The sequence below is a fragment of the Cynocephalus volans genome, chromosome 8, assembly GCF_027409185.1.
Source record: "Cynocephalus volans isolate mCynVol1 chromosome 8, mCynVol1.pri, whole genome shotgun sequence".
Classification (NCBI taxonomy): domain Eukaryota; kingdom Metazoa; phylum Chordata; class Mammalia; order Dermoptera; family Cynocephalidae; genus Cynocephalus; species Cynocephalus volans.
Genome location: NC_084467.1, coordinates 78,050,403 through 78,070,639, shown reverse-complemented (window position 1 = coordinate 78,070,639; position 20,237 = coordinate 78,050,403). Strand labels below are relative to the sequence as shown.

General features: G+C 38.4%; 1 pseudogene; it reads left to right on the top strand.

Moving 5' to 3' along the window:
- The first annotated feature begins 1,968 nt into the window (after nucleotides 1-1,968).
- On the top strand, nucleotides 1,969-13,030 carry LOC134384199 (guanylate-binding protein 7-like; annotated as a pseudogene).
- Nucleotides 13,031-20,237: the final 7,207 nt, after the last annotated feature.

Below are 20,237 nucleotides of genomic sequence, written 5' to 3'. Positions count from 1 at the left end.
ATCTCAGTGGTTTATAAATGACACTGCAGAAATAACAGTATCCTCTAGATCACACTATGTTTTAGACTCTTGTGATTAGGCCATAGAGAACCCTTGCAGTTTCTCTCTCAACAAATCTATCATATAAAAAAAAATGGTTATCTAAAGTAGGTAATTTTGACAGGTAAGTTTTTGTAGCAGATAAGTATAGTGAGGCAGACAGATCATACTTCAAATCCTACTTCTACCATGTACTGACTATAATATCGTTAGCAAATCATTCAGCCTATATCTATAATGCCTTTCTCATCTACTGAGAAGCGAAAAATATTTAACTAACAGGTTTGGTTTTCGGGTTGTTTTTTTTTTTCAGAATCAATAAGATAATGTTCATAAAGTATCTGTCCCAGGCTTTGCCACACAGAGTGATTCATTATCTAGAATATTAGTTTAGAAAAATGAGCCATTGGAAACCACCAATAGTCTGTGTGTCATCATCAGTATCACCAGAGATTTCAATGGCGGGCATGATGAAAGAAGAGCTCTATGACATTCCTATGCTTTTTACTTAGATACATACAAAAATGGGACGTTGATATGCACTTGAATGATAGGTTGAATGGTTGCCTCAAAAAATATATGCCCATATACTAACACCCAGAACTGTGGCTGTAACCAAATTTGGAAAAATTTTTTTGCAGATGTAATTAATTAAAGGATCCCAAAATGAGATTTTCCAGGTGGGTCTTATATCAAATTGCAATTGTCTTTATAAGAAAAAAGCATACGGAGATTTGACACAGAAGAGGAGAAAACCATGTAAATGCTGAGGTAGCAATATGGCATTATTTGAAGGCAAAGAATGCCTGGCATCACCAGAAGCTTAAAGAGGCAAGCAATGATGTCACCCTAGAGCCGTTAGAAAAAGTGCAGCCCGAAATCAAAACCACATTGAGATACCATCTAACCCCAGTTAGGATGGCTAAAATCCAAAAGACTATGAACGATAAATGCTGGCGAGGCTGCGGAGAAAAAGGAACTCTCATACATTGTTGGTGGGACTGCAAAATGGTGCAGCCTCTATGGAAAATGGTATGGAGGTTCCTTAAACAATTGCAAATAGATCTACCATACGACCCAGCCATCCCACTGTTGGGAATATACCCAGAGGAATGGAAATCATCAAGTCGAAGGTATACCTGTTCCCCAATGTTCATCGCAGCACTCTTTACAATAGCCAAGAGTTGGAACCAGCCCAAATGCCCATCATCAGATGAGTGGATACGGAAAATGTGGTACATCTACACAATGGAATACTACTCAGCTATAAAAACGAATGAAATACTGCCATTTGCAACAACATGGATGGACCTCGAGAGAATTATATTAAGTGAAACAAGTCAGGCACAGAAAGAGAAATACCACATGTTCTCACTTATTGGTGGGAGCTAAAAATTAATATATAAATTCACACACACACATACACACATACACACACAAACGGGGGGGGGTAAGAAGATATAACAACCACAATTATTTGAAGTTGATACAACAAACAAACAGAAAGGACATGGTTGGGGGGGAGGGAGAAGGGAGGGAGGTTTTGGTGATGGGGAGCATTAATCAGCTACAATGTATATCGACAAAATAAAATTTAAAAAAAAAAATAATAAAAAAAAAATAAATAAAAAATAAATAAATATTGTTAACTTTAAAAAAAAAAAAAAAAAGAAAAGAAAAAGTGCAGCCCGGCCATTTTATTGATTTTGAATCTCTGCCCTCCAGAACTGTGATAGAATAAATTTCTGCTGTTTTGAGGTATACAGTGTTTGTAATTTCTCATGGCAGCCCCAGAAAACTAAAGCAACATGTTGCAAATAGGAACCTGATATGCACATGCCTTGAATAATCATTATTTAAAATGAGTTTGGATGTAGTATTCTACTGCAAGGCTTTTTGGGTTGGCAGGTCACTGTGGCATCTGAAGACATGAGGTGTCTGGTGGAAAACAAGAACATGCAGCTGTCGGTGAATCAGCAAGCTTTGCAGATTCTCAGGAAGGTTTCTCATCCTGTGGTGGTGGTGGCCATTGTAGGGCTATATCGTACAGGAAAATCCTACTTGATGAACCGCCTGATAAGACAGAACCGAGGTGAGTGTTGTCCTGGGGCAGGAGCCGTGTGCTTGATCTTGCTGGAGCTCAGCTTCTTCCTCCTCCAGGGTCACATGATGAGAGAATCCAACTTCTCTCAGACGAAACTTCTAATTCTTAACACCAATTTATCTACCTTACTGTAATCCGCTCCTTATTCTTGTTTTACTCCTGTTAAGGAAAATCTCTCCTATTGATGCTGAGAATCCCACCCACTTTTACCTTCCCTTACCTGGCTATGGCAATTCTGTCTCCCCTCCCTTGGAAAATACTTACTTTCTCTGTGAAATATTTCCATCAATAAACAAACATGATTTATTATGTGTCACCTAAAAAATTCTTCCTGAAGTCCACATTCCACTGTGGCTACCACCCCATTTTTATTTACCAGTTTCTAACACAAAATTATAGTGTTTTAATTCTCTTTTCCCACTTCTTCCCTTCCCATGTTTTTCTTTAATCCACTCTTCTCAGGCTTTGAACCCCAACATTTTTCTAGTCTAGTTATAATTACCAATGACCTTCTTTTATCCAAATAAGCACATTCTCCTTCATCTCCATCGTGAACCCTTTCTGGGCATGATTCTCATATTAATCTCCCCCTGCTCCTTGAAATAGATGACACAAAATAGAGGACAGTATTAATGAAATAAAGAAATCACCATTTTGTGTCTTGGGGTACTTACAGTCCTACAAGTCTGACTTTATAGCCTCTGGGCACCCTGGTCTACCTGCACTCAATTTATGTTGCCGCCTTCTCTTCTTGCTTTCAGGCTTCTCTCTGGGCTCCACGGTGCAGTCTGAAACCAAGGGCATCTGGATGTGGTGTGTGCCTTGCCCCTCCAAGCCCAGCCAGACCCTGGCCCTTCTGGACACTGAGGGCCTGGGTGATGTGGAAAAGGTAAGACAGAGAGTCACAGACAGATCCCTTTTACTCTTGATTCCTCCTTATTTCTTAATAATCGCTTGTAATTTAACTTATAAGATCTTTTTCTGAAATCTAGAAATCCAATTATAGATTATGAGGTGAACATTGTCTTTTTGAGCCTCACTTCTAGGTAAAATCAGACATTGTAATACTTTAGGTAAAAATTTCTTGGCACTGAGGAGAATGATTTGATTTGATTTAATAAGGAATTTTGAGCAACTGAGTTCCAGGCCTCTGGACATAATTACTGTAGATATTAGCAAATTAAAAGCTTTCCCCTCAAAGAGCCTTCAGTCCCATTCAGGAGACCATGTGCATATAGTCAGACTTTCTACAGTGCTGTTAGTATTTTGATGTTTAAAACAAGGTGGGCTACCTTGAAATCAGACGTAGGGATGGAAATTAGCATGCAGGATATTTATTATGGTGAGCTCTTTAGGCTCAAAACCTGTGAAATGGAGGGGAAAGAAAGCAACCTTTCTCACTAAGAGAACTGAGACCTGAGGACTGTCTTCCATCACCACTTGCAACCGCTGGGGGAATAAATCCTTCAGTTCTGGAAGTGGGTCCAGGCAGCACATCACTGTTCCCACCACATATAGAATGTATAGGGTGCCTTGGCAGGAAAGAGAAGGGTCATCAGCCCCTTCCAACAGAATGAGGGAGGGCTTCTCGCCCACCTCTTGAGCTACCAGGTTAAGTGTGCATTCAAGGACTGGGGTTAAGAGAGTTCACATTATATTTCTTATGGGAAAACTCATAAACTACCCCTAGAGCATTGTGGAAGGCTTTGAAACACCTCTGATTTTGCTGGTTCTATGAAAGCATGTGTTTGTGCTTACAAGAAACATTTTAAGATGAATCTTTGATAATTTAGCTTTATAATAATAGGTTAAATTATTTTGTTTCTTTTTTTTTTTTGCCTTGCTTTGAGACTTATATGGAAATACTATGTACATTTCTAAAAGTATTGATTTCTGTCTAAAAAAAGTGAGTTAGATATTCCTTTTAAAACCATATATCAAACAAAATTACACTCTCAGGATTTAAGGAGTTAATTGTTTATCACAGGTTCCACCAATTAATATCCTAATTGGTTTCTTTTTAAAAATTAGAGTAAGATAAAGTATTTTCTTCACCATATTCCCATACATAGTTACCTAAGAATAGATTCCAGTTTTGCATTTACTCAAGGACTCAGTGTTAAATTTTCACAGGTTTTATAGAAGAAATACTTTCTGGATTATGCTATAATTTATACGCACAAATTAGCCTGGTCTCTGAAACTATCATTTGCCACCAGAGCCCAATATCCAGCCTTCTAACCTCTGCTCCAGCAAACAAAATAACTGTATGCTTATTGCAAAGGACTCCTGAAGTATAACATCTCTGATTGTGCTTCTGCTGGTCTTTCTACTTACATGATACCATCAGTCCTTCAAGTCCACATTGTACCAATTCTTTAACATCCAGCTCAAGGCTATCAGGAATTCTTCACATCATACACTCTTTCTCCAACTTTGATAGCTTATATTTTTCCTTGACAGGCTTATTTTTAATTTAATGCATGGCTATAGGTTGCACTACTTACACCCATTACTAAAATGCAAGCTCTTTACGGATAGTGAGAAATTTGTTGAATTCACTTTACATGTTTGTCATCATTTTAAAGTATTCATCTTGAGATTAAAAAGAAACATGTGAAACATTGAATAGATGCCTCTAAGCACTTTTTGAATTTAATTGAATATAATTTGAGTCCTCAGTTATGGCAAGCATAGTGTGTTTTATATAGCCCATGAACAACAAACATTTCAAGTTAAATAAAAGATAATGCAAATATTTCTATGAACTTTTTGAAGACTCCTCATATGTGTGGAATGAATAAGTGCTAACACCTAATATTGAGCATCTAATTGTATACCAAATACTGTGTGAGGTTTTCTACATATGTTATCTTACTTCATCTTATTGTGCAATGAAAAGACACCTTGAGGAAAGTATGATTAGCATTCTCTTATAGATGAGGAAATGAGGTTGCAAGAAATGTCAACATAATTGTCAGTGCTAAGATGTGCATTGGTGTCTGTTTTCAAAGCCTGTTTCTTTGTATTGCCATCATGTTAGTGGAAATAAAATGAAAGACTGAGGGAATAAGTAGCTGAATAAGTCTCTGAAGAGTAAACTCCCAGCCCCATTGCTCTAATGTGTTTTCTATGGTGATCCTAAGAATGACTCGTGGATCTTTGTACTGGCCATGATTCTGAGCAGCACTTTTGTCTACAACAGCATGAGCATCAACAATAATGATGCCTTGAAGAAGTTACAGTATCCTTCCCAGAACCAAATTACCATGTTTCATTGAGGAATTTATGGTAATAAAGATTATGTCAGATTTTTCTTCTCTATGGCTGAGTTGCCATTGGTAGAGCAGATGTTGCAGAGAGTGAAAGAAAGTGTTACAATAATTCATTATAAGGGAAATGTGAAATTATGGGTAAGGGAGTCCTATTCTTTAGCCAAGTCCTAGTTATGTGACAGCTCACAGAACTAATCAGGATTAAGTCCTCCCCAAGACCTGATAGAGTAGAAGATACCACAGAGTTTGTCAGTTTCTTTCCAGACTTTATCTGGACTGTAGAGGATTTCATCCTGGAGCTGAAGTTAAGTGATCACTGTATCACAGAAGGTGAGTACGTAGAGAACGCCCTGAAACTGATTCCAGGTATCAGAGCATGGTCCGGGTAGAGGATTGTATTGTATACCACTGATCACTGCCCATCATGTCTGGGATAGCATTTGTATTTGAGACTAGATTGAGGTCCATAGAAATGGTAACAGAGAGATGGACTGAAAAATTTAAGACCTGGAATTTAAGCTCACCTAAGAAAAGTAGAACCTAATGTAGAGCAAATATACTCAAAGTTATTTTGTACTTCACACAATTTGTACCCTAAAACCAGATTACCATGGGTGCAAAAACTTTCTAAAGACTAAGCAATTGTGTTCACTATGTCAGTTCCTGATTTTCTTTGCTTAGGAAAACTAGCCATATATTTGTTAGAAATGAAATCTCAGTGAAAAGCTTATCCAATGAAAACATCCATATTTACAAATTGTATCTTATTCTTTTCAAAGAGAGATGCAACTTTCTAATGCCTGTATAGTTACGTTTTCTACAAAAAAAAAAACAAAACAAAACAGATTTTATGTTCCAAATGAAGAAACAGGTATCTTTTCAGTCTATACCTATTCAATGATTCTTATAACTACTTATAACTACTACAATGTTTCTTATATTATAACTTTAAGATAATAAATTATTTTAATGTTTACATGTACAGAGATGTGTAACTGATAAAACCTTGAGAGAAATATCAATTTCCCGTTAGTCATCCTTTAGTTCTTTTTCCATCCATGTTTTCTTTAAACATTTATTGAACAATTGGCTAAGCACAAGCAACATTGTCAACTCAAATATACTTCTCGACCTCAAAGAGTTTATAGAGTAGTGGTAACATCTTCAGATTTTGTTTAAGTTAGTCTTCATAAGTTTTTACTAAAAAATAGCTAACAATGTTCAAATTTATTTTTAGCATCAAAGTAGCTTTCCTTAAATGATCAGGGTGTCATGTGTCCTCTTCCTAATTTTTTCCCCATTATCCTTCCTTGTGGCTCTTCTTCTTTTTCATCCCACAATTCAATTTCTGCATGAGATGGAGTAGATCAGAAATTTACACTTCACCTTTTACTTATTCAGCTATTCACTCAGTAAACATCTAATAAATGACTACTCTATGCACAAGTATAAGAATATCAGCCACAGGATTTTTTTTTATCTGGGACAAGATTTGTCCCCAAATATCTCTACAAAGTTATGTCATTGGTATAATTTTGATTTGCAAAGAGGTATTGAATTGTTTATGTCAAAAGAATTTTATAATCGTAGAAGACAGCAAAGATAGAAAAATATCCCTGGTCATAAAAAGTGTTAGTTCTCTTGCCCCAGAAATATGCCTAGTGTAATTTCTGTTTTTGATCTTCTCAGGACAGAATCCAAAATCCAAATATCCAGTCCCCCAGGGAGTACATCAGGCATTTCTTTCCAAAATTGAAGTGTTTTATCTTTGACCAGCCAACAATTGACAAAGAACTCTTGGCTCCTATTGAGGATATGTCAGAAAACCAACTGGATCCTAAATTCCAGAAGCAAGCAATGAATTTCTGTTCTTACATCTTCACCCATGCAAGGACCAAGACCCTCACAGAGAAAATCATAGTTACGGGAAATCGTGAGTCTTCTTTTCACATTTCTGTGGAGCTTAATACATGTTGAATATATTGTGTAATGTGTATCTCAGCACATGTGTTTAATTCTATATAGGAGTGTAGAATTCTACCTGTGTAGAATATTTTCTTTTTAATTTTTTTAATAAAAAAAAATACTTTTCTAGGTACCCCTGAGTATGTTAGATAGAGGTATATATTTAAGTATTTTTACTGTTGTGACCTGAGAATGAAAAGTCAATAGAAACCATGAGTCTCTTTTGTTCCAAACATGTCTCTTTGTGGTTCAGTTTGTGTGACAAAGCTGTGGTTCTTCTGCCGTTTGTCAGTAATTTTACTTGCTTCTGTATAGGAATATAGAAAAGCAGATATTCATGCCACACATAGAAATGCATGTTTCTTAATTAAAGTCTCCCTATGTGATCATTTGTTGAGGCCTAATACATCTAACAAAATTAATACACTAATGATATTAGCACATATAGTATAAGTGTTTCTCGATAAGGATATATAAGATATTATATGAATTTACAGCCATCAGAACATAAACAGCAGGCCATGAGTCCATGAAACCTCAATTAGTGTTTGAAAAGCAAATTTAAATATAATCTTATGTATAGGGCTGGCTTCATGGACATGTGACCTGTGCAGAAGCTCTGTGCCCATGCAGAGATGGCCCCATGATTGTTTTAATGCTCTGTGTCATTGTCTTGAAATCCTTGATGATTTTTTTTTGCTAGTAGTCCCACATTTTCATTTGGAATTAGGACCCACAAATTATGTAATTTACTTTGCCTGTCTATTTAATAAACTTTTATTTTAATGGGAAAGTGTTTTTCTGGGAAATCCTCGAACATATAGGTAGCAATCAGTAATTTAATTTTGTAATATGAATTTGAGAAACATAAAAGAAAGAGTGAATAGGGAAAACAGGGAGGTCATTACAAAAAAATGAATCCATAAAGGAAGAGAAAAAGGAAGAGCAGGAGGAAGAGAAGGAGGAGGAGGAAGAGCAGGATGAAGAGGTGAAAGAGAAAAAAGACTTCAAGATAAATAAAACTTTTATGATTTTTAGAATGCTGTCCCTTAAAGCTTATAAAAACAATGAGTGGTAACTATTTATCCTCTAAGTATATGCCATTCTGGGCTGGGAACTCTGGTGGAGACCTGTGTGGATGCCATCAACAGTGGATCAGTACCTTGTTTAGAGAACGTGGTGACAACTCTGGCCCAGCATGAGAACGCAGTGGCCGTGCAGAAGGCAGCCGACCACTACAGCAAGCAGATGGCCCAGCGCATGTGGCTCCCCACAGACACGCTGCAGGAGCTGCTGGGTGTGCACGTGGCCTGTGAGAGGGAAGCCCTTGCAGACTTCATGGAGTGCTCCTTCAAGGATGATACAGGGGAGTTCCTGAAGAAGCTCGTGGTACTTTTAGCATTTATCCTTCCTGAGTTCTGTCCTTCTAAATGATGCCTTAAGTCTACCTTTATACTTGTGGCTCATCTCCTTAGCATTGAGGAAGGAACCTGGATTCCTGGGAATGAAGGGGCCGTACGAGCTACAGTTCACCTTTTTTCTAAAAGATTAGCACGTTATTTTCTATTGCTGTGAAACAAATTGCCATGAGTTCAGCAGCTTAAAAGAACACACATTAGTAGCTCACAGTTAGGTCAGAAGTCCATGTCAGGGTATCTGGGTTCTCCACTCAGTGTACCACCAGCTGAGAACAAGGTGTCTCATCTGGAGGCTCTGGGGAAACCCCCTTCATCTTCAAGCTAGCGATGATTATCAAATTCTTCTCCTCTTTCTAATCTCTCTGACTTCTTCTGCCAACAGCTGGAGAAAACTGCCTTAAAAAGCCTATGTAATTAGGTAATGCCCAACAGGGTACTCTCCATTTCTTAAAGTCACCCTGGGCTATGTGACATAATCCAATTACAGGATTAATGTCCATTGTCTTCACAGGCCCAGGGACTATGCAGGGTGTGGACAGCAAGGGAATAGAAAGCTTATTAGACACCTTAATTCTGCTTACCATAGGCACCTTCACTGACAGTTTGTCCATCAGTTTGTCTGGGACCGACCTAAAAATGACAAAAATCACTTAATTTGTATTGAAGAAATCCAGCTGGATTGTACTTAACAAGTACGACAAAAAATTCTGTTCCTATATCCTCACACATTCAAACCCTCATTGAAAGAATTCATGAAAGGTTCAAAACTCTGTACAGAATACACTTAGCTCATTACTGGGAAAGTGATTTTCCTCGTATACATTTTCATCCAGAGCAACCCAAGTTCTCTGAGCAAATTTTACTTCCAGCCAGGACTGAACTTTCTATTGATCGTTAATGGCAGTTGGGTTCCTGTTAATCATGCTATAGCTGAAAGAACCATAGAGTTCGTGTCTTTCAACACCATAATTTACAGATATTGAACCTGACCCCAAGGGAGTTAAGTGACTTTCCAGAGGTCTCACAGAGAATTTATCAGAACAGGAACTAAAGCAAGACTCCTGACTCTTGGTCTATACCACATCGCAGTCCACTCTGAGGCCATCAGACTGTTTCTTCCAAGAGGATCACAGTTGGATCTTCCCTTCTAACAGAGTCTTTCTATTTTATTTCCCTACATTTCCCTGTCAGGACACCATAGAAAAAAAGAAGGAAGATTTTTTGCTGTAGAATGAAGAGGCATCTGTCAAATATTGCCAGACTGAGCTTAAGCAGTTTTCAGAGTCCCTGATGGAAAGTGTTTCAAGAGGAACTTTTTCTGTTCCTGGAGGACACTGTCTCTACTTAGAAGCAAAGAAAAAAGGTTGAACAGGACCATAAGCTAGTACCCAGGAAAGGAGGTAAGGTGAGGAATGGGGGGGTGAAGAGGGGCCCACAGAGTGTAGTCAGGTGGTCTTTGTTGCTCCTTGTGAAAATCTAAGACCATAGCATCATTTGTGGAGAGACCAGAGCATGGTAATACCTCAACATTTTTAGTTTTTATATCCATAATTAATTACACGGTATTAAACAAAGCATAAATATTTTTTCCAAAGAAAGAACTTAGAAAAAGGAATTTAATTGAAAGATAACATTTCTTTCGTTTTTCAAACAAATTTACATTTTTATGTTGAATATAGGGCATACATTATCAAAGAAACAACTTTTTTCTCCGGAAGCTTATGATCTTACCTAAGATGAATAAATAGTTGGATATGTGTGCTACTGGTTATCAACTGGTATGCACTGATAGTGATGGTGGTGGGTGGTGGTGGTGGTGGTGGTGGTGAGAGTGATGGTGACAGTGATGGAAATGAGCCATTTCCTAAACCAGGTAAAGAGTTAGATGCTTTGGTTGGTTTATCAATTTATTCCTCAGAATAATATAGATTATGGACTGATATCATCCCTGTTATACAGTTGAGTAACGTAATGTTCAAAGAAGCTAATAAGTAGCCTAAGATCATATAGCCAGTGGGGCGGCTCAGTATATTTGGTAGTCATTCAAAACTCAGAAGGTAGCTTAGGAAAGCTTCCTGGAAGAAAAGGCAGAAGCTACAAATTGAAGTATTGATAAATGATATCCTAGTTAAGAAAGAGTAGAACAGCATCAGGCAGAAGAAAAAGAATGTGCAAATACTGCAAACAATAGAGGATGTGTTTGTACAATCGCACATAAAACTGGCTGCTGTAACCTGGGGAAGGAAGTGGGCAGTATCACTGGGAGATGAAGCTGGAGATTTAGGAAGGAGGCTGCTATAGACGGTTTTCATGTCTCACTAAAGAGCTTGGACTTTTTGTGGTGGCCACATAAGGAAAGGAACCACTGTGGGATCCTAAGCAAGACACAAAATTTATAGGGTCAGATTTGTGATTTTTATTGAACTATAATTTCCTCATCAGAAGACTAGATCTTCACTGCCTGGCAAGTCTTTGCTCATTTTTTGTTCCTCAGGCAAACAAGGTCCTCCAGAGCTTCCTCCAGTCATAGGCAGCTATAGAGAAATCCATCCTGCAGTCAGACAAAGCCCTCACCAATGGAAAGAAGGCCACAGCAGGTATAGGGGCAGGGCTCAGCTCCAGAGGGGAGGTGTGTCCCTACAGTGCCCTCTTACTGATCAGACAGGAAGCTTTTTCTGAAACAAGGAGCTTCCTCCTACTATGGAACGTATGCTCTGCTAAATCTGAAAATAACCAGGGGGGTTAGGGTTGCACATCCAGCCAATCAGTGCCTTTCCGTCATATTATGAAATGTCCTTTTGTTTGTGTGGCTAGTAGGAGGATTCAGAGATTTCCCCCCTGCCATTTCAAATCAGTTTGGTCTCTGAGCTCAGGAGGGTACAGCTCAGGCCTGACTATTGTGTTCTTCCTTCTCCCAAACTGTTTTGGAAAAGCCAAGCAGACCAAGAAGGAGGCAGCTGAAGAAAAAAATGGAGCTGCTAAAACAGAAACAGAAGGAGCAGAAGCAAATGATAGAGGCTCAAGAGAGAAGCTTCCAAGAAAACATGGCCCAACTGAAGGAGAAGATGGAGCGGGAAAGGGAAAACCTTCTGAGAGAGCAGGAAAGGATGCTGGAGCACAAGCTGAGGGTGAGTCTGGACGGGGCCTGGGCTGTCTGGTGGACAGTGTCCTGGTTCCTCAGGAAGGGAAGGGCCAAAATTTTAACAACCACAGGGAAATCCAAAAGGTATATGATTCACTAAAACTTCAAATCTATCTGGATCCTACTGAAGCTTGTAAATCTACAAGACACGAGTACCTTCAGTAGTATTAGAAGTGAAGAAATAGTGTAAGAATGAAAAATAACATCCCACAGATGCCAGGCTGCTGTTTGTATGGTTATAGAATGGTCTTCTTTTACCCCAGCTGAATGGGGCCTTAGTCCACTAGTCCTTAGCATTCTTGGTACAACCATTGAAGAGACCTGAAATAGATCTATTTATGCTTGCTCTTGAAATTATCAGATTAGTCCTGATATGAAATACAGGATCCTGAAAGGTCTACAGCTTGCTGTGTTTGTTCCAGATCTTCCTGATTCACTCTATACAATATGTGTTAATTGTCCTAACCCAGAGTTTGATAAGCAGTGTTCTGCAGAGTCAGCAGTTTGCATTATTTGTCAGTTGACTGTGGTCATGTTATCTCAATGAGACTGAAAATTAATTAGAATTAAACCTACATTCCACCCAAAGAGCATCTTTGGCCTGGATCACATTGCTGGGATAGTTCTCAGGCCTGACCTAACCCCAGTTCCTTCCACCCCAGTGAGATGGTTCTGAGGAAATCTTAAAAAGCTATAAACCATGGATACTCACTTACTCAGATCCAAAAGTGTAGAAAGTTTAGATAAACTCGTCAAAGAGCAGTATAAGGTGGCGGAGAAATAAACACATGTGCTTAGCTACTGAAGTTGTTAAATACAAAATCCTGATAATTGGAGATTTTCAAAAGTAGACTCTCCTTTTTATACGTCCAAGAAGAACTACTTATTCAAGAATTAAAAATAAAATCTGAGAATTTAAATAAAGAGATATATCTACTAAAAGAAGATTAACACTACTAAAAATGAAGAACCCTCAGTGTTTTCACAGATCTTTGATTTAGCTGGCAATGTGTTAATTGTATCACTACCTGGGGCTGCTAAGTTGTTGGGTGTAGGGATGAAATTTCTCCGCTCGTGTATTAAATAGGCTTAGAATTCTTGTTAATTATATTATAAAAGGCTTCTTCTGTTTTAATAGCATAACACTATGGCTTATTGTTGAAGTATGTGTGCGTTTCATACAAGAAAAGTTAAAAAAGTGATTCCAAAGAATATCAGAACCTGATGTGCAAAAAACAAACCTAATTTTGATGATTTAATTAATTTAAAGAAATGGGAAACAAGTTAGCAGATAATGAAATTATTCATAGAAAAAATTTAAATAAAGCAAAACGAAAAACGGCAAGATGAAGAAATATTTGCAACTTATATTGCAGACAAGGAGATAATTTCTTTAAACTATAATGAGTCTCTATAAAGGAGTGAGGAAAGAACAAACACCACAACTTTTAAGTGAGCAAACTATAAGAGAAAAAAATTTTAACTTACCTGATAATAAAAAATGTATGAAGTAAAACTATGAAGTACCTCATTTACCTGTAGATGGGCAAGGAAAAGCAGTCTTGACAGGACACTGAGCTGGCAAGGGTTTGGGGAAACTGACAATCTCCCATATTAGCTAACAGTAGTGCGAACTGGTGGAAATATATACCAAAATTTTAAATGCAAATACCTTTGATCTAGTAAGTCCACATTTAGAATTTTATTTTGTTGATTTATTTAATCAGGTTGAAAATGACATATGTAAAATTAGACTTGTTGCAAGATCTTTGTAATTCCAAAAGTCTGGAAACAACTTTAATGTCCCCCTGTCAGGTACTGATAAGGTGAATCTTCAGACATATTTTCAAGGATCTACTCTACAGTCACTAAAACAAAAGGGGAAGCTCAATTTGTACTAATATGAGAAAATCTCAAAGATATGTCAGAAGTGAAAAAATGATACAGAAAGTATGTATATTTGCTACGACTAAATTTATAAAATAATGAATATGTAGATATATTATTATCTATATCTGGAAAAACACACAAAAAAACCAGTATCCATGGTCACAACAGGAATGACGTGGATAGCTGAAGAAAGACAGGAGAGGATAACTAACTTTAAATTACTTATTTATCTGTACCTTTTATATTTTGTATGAATGCACCCCAAAATAAATAAATATAATTACTAATATTAAAAATAAGAATGTATGTAATGAGAAAGTTCCCATGATAAGATGAAAGTGTATACTATGACTAAAAATCACATAAGTCAGCTCACACAGGAAGAGTCTACTTGTTACAGCAGGAAACAGAATCTATATGACATGCATCCTAATTTTGTTTTCATCAGGGTCTCTCAATAAGGCCTTGAAATTCTACTCCCTAATTTATTTTTAGATATGATGTCCCCTGGGATGTCAACTGGACTGGTCTCTAAATTGCTGCCCCACATTTATAAAGATGATGTATTAGAAGGACAACTTTTCTTCAGGGTTGTAACAGTCAGTGTTCTCCAGAGAGGCAGAATCATTAGGATATGTTATAAACATATGAGAGAGGATTTATTAGGGGAATTGGCTCACATGATTGTGAAGAAAAGTCAACAACAGGCCATCTGCAAACTGGATGCTTGTAGTTTGGCTCAATCCAAGTCCAAAGCCTCAGAACCAGGAAAGCCGATGGTGTCCTTGATATAAGTCCTGGAAAGCAAAAGCTGAAGAGTTTTGAGCTCTGATGTCCATGGACAGGAAAGAAGAGTATATTCAAGCTATAGCAGAAAAAGAGAGAGATTTGTCTTTTTTCTCCATTTTTTGTTCTCTCTGGGCCCCCAGTGGATTGGATGGTTCCCACCCATGTTGAGGGCAGGTTCTTTCCACCCAGTCCACTCAGGCTTTCTTGCTAATATCTACTGGAAACATTCTCATGGACAAACCTAAAAAATAGTTTTACCAGGTTTCTCAGTATTCCTTTAATATAATCAAGTTGACACATAGAATTAACCTTCACAAGGTCAACTCAACATACTAGGAATTCTTCTCAGCTGTCTAGTGCCTAAGACTTGTAACTAGAATGAACTTCTTGTAATTCCACAAGCTGGGTATGTTCTCTCAACTATGGGCCATTGTACCCAGGATACAGACTTCTTAAAATGACCCAGCTTTCTTACCCTATATCCTTTATTTGCCAACCTCTGCTCCTCCTTAAGGTCTCCTATTTCCTGACTTCCTGATACTGGATGAGGTGTCCTCCCTCTGTGATGCCATTGCATCATGTTGTCACTCCTACCATAACCCTTTTATATAATTGTGAGAACTGAAATGACCTGTTACAGCTGTCTCCCCTACTACCTCTTGATCTTAGGTACTTGGTGTTCATCATCATATCTTTAGCTCCTACCACAAAGCCCATCATGTAAACACCAGCTGTTCAAAAAATATGGGTAAAGCTGCCTCGTTTTCTCAGTTGGTTAGAGTGCTTCCTTGTAACGCCAAGGTCAAGGGTTTGGATCCCCATACCAGCCAGCCGCCAAAAAAGAAAAAAAAAAAAGGGTGAATAAGTACATGAGCTGCCCTCCAACAGGGCCCCAAATTTCCATTTCCTCACTATATTAACTGCTCTATGGGGTTCTCAAAAAAAAGGGCACAGTTTTAGGAACTAATGCAGAGGGGATTCACTGAGGCAGACAAGACATGCACATATATCTAAACCTGCTACACTGTTCTCTCTAAAGGACTAGACTTTGTTCCTCAAGCTTCTCACTCATAAGTATTACCCAGAAATGAAGTCACTTCCGTTGGCTCCCAGCACAATTATAATATTTAAAATAGGAAAGAAGGGACAACATGACTGGGAGGCAAAAAAAAAAAAAAAAAAAAAAAATACATGGAGGAAGGATATTTTAATTTAGAAAAAATTCTTGCCTGGGTGTAGAGATAGTTTATGAATTCCAAATGTCAATATGTCTTATAAATTATAATTTAGAAAGGATTCAGTAAATCAGTTGATATATGTAAAAATTAAATAAATAAAATAAAATAGGAATGTGCCAGAAACTTGCAAACCTCCCATTTGTACAATAGTTCTTTTTTTTTCTTTTTTTCCCAATTAGCTCATGGTACTTCTGTTGAAATAAAACCATGCTTTTTTAGGTAAGGATCACTTCACCATTGAAAATGATACCCACAAGTTGACAGAGTGATGGAATCTGTAGGCATAGCTCTGCTTTCTTGAAGGTAGTAAGGCAATGCTCAATTGCCTTACATTTTCCCCAGCAAAACCACTGATGTGAGAAAACCTGCAGCTGAGCCAGTCCTAAAAAGCCTGTTGATACTACCAAAGGAATGCTCTGAATATTGCGTGCATGTCTGGATAGTCTGTCAAAGGGGGTGAGGGGAAGGGATAAGCCCTGCTTCCCCATCAAAACATTACATAAATGACCAGAAATAGAAATAACAAACAGTCAACATGAGAATGTTTACATGAAATAATCATCATGTTTAGTAATAGAAGGGGATTAAGAATGAGATAAAGGGCAATATAAGCAGAATAAAAGAATCTTCACTCATTTTGATGTTCAGGCACAAGTCATTGTAACTGAACAGAACCTATTGCCAAATGCCTGGCAAGCCAAACACTGACACTAGTCTTTGCAGGAGAGAAAAAGGTTTTTTCACAAGTCCACCAAGCAAGAAGATGGGAGAAAAACAAATCTCAAATGTGCCTTGTTCACATCAGGAAAAAAAGGGACCTTTAGGGGGAAGTGGTTAGGGGTGGTACACAGTATGGGGGATCATAACTGCTTAAAGGGTTTGAAGAAATTCTTCAGGGATCTGTGCAGGTGCAAGCCATCTGCATGCTTTTGCAGCACTAGCAGGATCTGGAGATGGAGTTTTGGGCCCTCTGATATCAAAAAGATCACCCATCAGACATTCACACAGGCTCAATAGAGAGGTCTTCAGGCTCAACCAGTTTAGCCCAGTTTGTGTTGGGCCAAGCTAACTCCAACAGTCCTGCAAAATGCCTTGTGCACAAAACTCATGACTTCTGTGCCAGAGGCATTATCTTAAAAGACAGATAGGGAGAAACAGAATGAGAGGTTAGATATGGAAATTTACTGAAAGAATGAGTAATTTAAACAGGAAATAAATTTTAACCAAAAAGTCACCCGTTACAGTCTACCCATTTTTTTTCATCATTCCTCAGTCATGATGGATTCTAGGCAATGACTGCTCTAGCTGCTTCCTGCTCATCAAGGGCATAGATTACAGTTTGAGAAATGAAATTGTTAAGCACCCAATTAGAAATACTGCCTGGTACCTGTCTTGGCAGGTATATTTTATATAATATATGTTAGGTCCCTCTCTAACTATTTGGGTGCAATATCTGATGGCACATTTAACTATCAGCTATCCAAACAAGAGAATGAGGAGTAATGATAACCCAAAATTTAACATTCCTTTTAAGAAGGATTTAATACCTAGAGGAACACAAAAAACAACACTGAAAACCAGTCTCCTCTTCCTAGGATCTCAGGAGATATTTGTTGTATCCAAGTAGCCTGTTCCTGATTTTATTTAAATGAGTTTCAACATTAACCAAAGCATTGCCATAAACACAACAAGAAATATTAGCAATAGCACAGACTTCTGCCTGTTTGTTCAGTATATAATTTAAGGCAATATAATTATCAATTATGCTACTCTGGCCAAGGAACTTAATCTCTTTTGTTGGACAGTACTGGCCAATGCTGTTTCATTGTCAATCATTTCCAGGGTAACAGATAAGCTTTGAAATAAGTAAAATACCAAGGACAAACAAGCAAGTAAGACAAAACAAAGTATTCATGGCTAGGAATCAGGCATGTTGCTTTTGGAAAAGCTACTTGAGGTCTATCAGTGGTTCACAAGAATATTCAGTCAGGGGAAGTCTGTGTCAGAGGTGTACCATGGGTCATCTTGTGATTGGTGTTCTTCACTGGCGTAGTTCCTATGTCCAGTTGTGTTCCTATAGATAGGTGGTGAAGGGTTGTAGGTGTCCTGGGCACAAAAGCTTCACCCAAGAGTTGTGGATCCACAGTCTGACCGCTTTCAATTTAACAGAAGAATGGCTTACTAAAACAGTTTCATATTGACCTACCCATCAAGAATGCAACTGGTCTTCTGGATGCTTGTTTTTCCAAGATTTCAATAGCATTCAGTTTCCTGGGTATAGATGATGGAGTGGCATATCTGTGGGAAGCATCTGCTGGCATATCTGCTGGAAGCAAACTTATGCATGGTTATTACAGTGATGCCTAAAGATTGGAAATATTATGTCTAATTCTCAAATTTTTGTCCCTTCCAGGTCCCCCAGGTCATACTCAGAGTAAAGGAAGGATCTCCAATGGAGCTTACTTTTAGGATCCACTCTATGCTAAGCAATACAACTAGCAAGGCCTTATCCGAAGTCTAATTATTTTCCTAGGCAAAGTACATACAGTCTTTTATTGTCCTTGGTCCATGAAGCTGCTTTCATCAGTAAGCATTTATAAATCTGTATTCTTTAGCAGGAGATCTGTCAAGTCAGGGTGGCTAGAATAAACTTGCTCAATTATTTGTATGCAATCATGTATGGGATAATCCATATCCATATGGAAAGAAAAGTGGTAGGGTTTAAGGTGGAAACTGCTTTCACAGTTACATTAGAATTGTCCAACAAGACAGTCTGATATTTGCCCCATCTCCTAGATGTAAGCCAGTAGCGAGAGTGAGGTGTGTGCACCGTGGTGGGCTTTCCCAGTGTAAATTTTCTGTTTCTTGTAAAAGGTCACAAGCAGCAGCTCTTAAACAAACCAGCCATCCTTTAGTTACACTGTCCAATTGCTTTGAGAAATAAGCAACAGGCCACCTCGTACTGCTCAGATTTTGAGTTAATACTCCAAGCCTAACCTCCTGTCTTTTATGAACAAACAGATCAAAAGGTTTTCTGATATCAGAGGATCCTGGAATGGGGGCAGGCAGCAGTTTTTACTTAAAAATCTGGAATACCTCCTGGCATTTGCCAGTATATTCAAGGGGCTTGTTATATCCTCCCTTGAAGACTTCATAAAGGGCTTGGCTATAAGTCCAAAATTGGAGATCCAGATAGGACAGGATCCTGCATTCTAGGAACCCTCATAACTGCTTCCCAGAGGTGGGCAGTGCTACTAACCAAGGCTTCTCTCCTATAAGAGAGCAAATTTCTTTGTTCTTGAGATAGTTCAAAGCCCAAGTATCTAACTGAACGTTGAGAAATCTGTTCCTTTTTCTGGGGAATGTCTCACCCAGCCAGAAAACTTAAGATCAGAATGGTGTTCTGATCTGAGGCTTCCTTAGTTATAAGAAAAATGCTGGACATAGACTTACATCCCCCCTCCCCGTGCATACCAGAGCTTCCCCTCCACCCTGGGAAACTACCCCTGGCCAAGGTAGTTTACCCAAGAAGAGACATGTCTCCTTTAAGACAAATAGAAGACAGTAGGAAGCAGGAGCCCTGGGTAAATTAATTAGCATGTAAATAGAGTTAAAACACTGGTGTTAACTACTGTGGAGCCAGGAAGGTAACAAGTAAGTGAACTTATCTACTCAACCAGATCTCCTTTGTGCTTGAGTTGGGTGAGGAGCACATAAGCATGCAAATGATTTACACATCTACTTTGATCTGTTCACTATATAAGGGCTGTATGTACCCATGCTGGTGCAGATTTCTAGCTGACAAGACACCACCAGCACCTCCCGTAAGTCTAATAAACCAATGTCTCCACCTATTGCAATATTGGGTCAGTTTCTTTGGAACAGGCAAACACTATGTGAGTGCCCTTTCAAATTTGGGGCTCCTGCAGTACACTTAGTCCTGCTGGCAATCAAAATGTCATCCATGTATTGGACTAAGGTCCTTTTCTCTAATTGGAGCTCCCTCAGACCTTTGGTTGGAAATTCCCCCAAAAGAGTGGGAGAGTTCTTGAATCCCTGAGGGAGAGCAGTGCAACAACACTGTTGTTTACTCTTTGAATATGGATCCTCTCATTCAAAAGCAACCAGCTCTTGAGACTCAAGGATCAAGATGATGCAAAAACATGCATCCTTTAAGTCCAAAACTATAAACCAACAAAACCTCCATACAAGGTAGTAAATTTGCCCATGCCTCTGGGCTTAACCTTTACAAGACTTCTGGAATAGCCATTGGGGGCTCTTTTTCCTTGTGCAGCAATACTGTTCCCAGTGTGCGTGCCTGATCAGGTGGCATTTGCCTGGGAGCAAAAGTCACTGTAGTGTTTAATTTAGTTAACA